Here is a 1216-nt window from a genome sequence, read left to right on the forward strand (position 1 = left end):
GTAAAAAGAGAACCTACAAATTAGGAAAAAGTATTAGACAATGATGTATCAGACAAATGATTTATCCCTAAAATGTATAGAAAGCTCCAACACCTAAACGTCAAAAAGAGTAAAGCTTTCAGGACCTTCGTATCTTGATGTGACATGACTCAAAATGAGAAGAAAAAGCTGCTGATAACCATTATTAATCCGAAAGTGGAATAAATGAAGTATGAATATAGGAAAATTGGAAGTAGTAAAAAATGAAATGGAAGATATAAAGATTAATATTCTAGGCAGCACTGAGCTGAAATTGATTGGTATTGGTCATTTGGAATTGAAAATTACATAATCTACTATGTTGGAATGACCAACTGAAGAAAAATGGTGTGTTTAACCTTAAAAACCTGGATATAATGTCTTTACCATTAAATAAGTTGTGATATTGTTCTGTCCAATTTCTTTGAAAAGTTGCAAAATATATTGAATCTTTCAGAGCAACAGTTTCTTCACCCATAAAAAATTCAGTCCTAACTCAACAAATACTATAAAAATTAAATGCAGTAATGTATAAAAAAGATTAGTATGCTAGTTGGCATGTAGTAAATTATTAATGTATAAATATTCCCTATTTTTAAATTTTCATATACTCTGTTAATATAAAAGTAGAATATAATTTTAATAACTTTCCTTTTCATCCCCAAATTTCTCATTCATGACTTTTGTTCAGTTTCCATTGAGTGTATTGTCTACTTATTTACTACCAGGATACATTTATATGGTATATTATGGATATAAAAACTTGATGTGTCTTATCTGTTGCATACTCTTATTTTATAATGTTTCTTTTCTATGATGTGATTCTACACAAAAATTTATGTAGTCTAACATGTATTCTTAGTAATATATTCTCTTTATACAGGCCTTCCCCACATACCTCAAGTTATGTTAATGTTCTTCTATATTTAATATTTCTGTGATTTTACTTTTTACATCGACATCTTTTATCCATCTAGAATTCATTCTTATCTACATGAATGTCTTAGTTCTCTAGTGCTGCTATGACACACATACCACAACTGGATGGATTAACAAACAGGAATTTATTCTCTTACAGTTCAGGAGGCTAGAAGTCCAAATTCAGAGTGCTTGCTCTATGAGCTTCAACTCTGCCTCTTATTCCAGGCCCCCTGGAGCCAGAGGTGTCACCTAACTCAGACAGACACTGTATGCTGAG

The sequence above is a fragment of the Orycteropus afer genome, unplaced genomic scaffold (assembly GCF_000298275.1).
Source record: "Orycteropus afer afer isolate SDZICR_OR568_19922 unplaced genomic scaffold, OryAfe1.0 scaffold00247, whole genome shotgun sequence".
NCBI classification, from domain to species: domain Eukaryota; kingdom Metazoa; phylum Chordata; class Mammalia; order Tubulidentata; family Orycteropodidae; genus Orycteropus; species Orycteropus afer.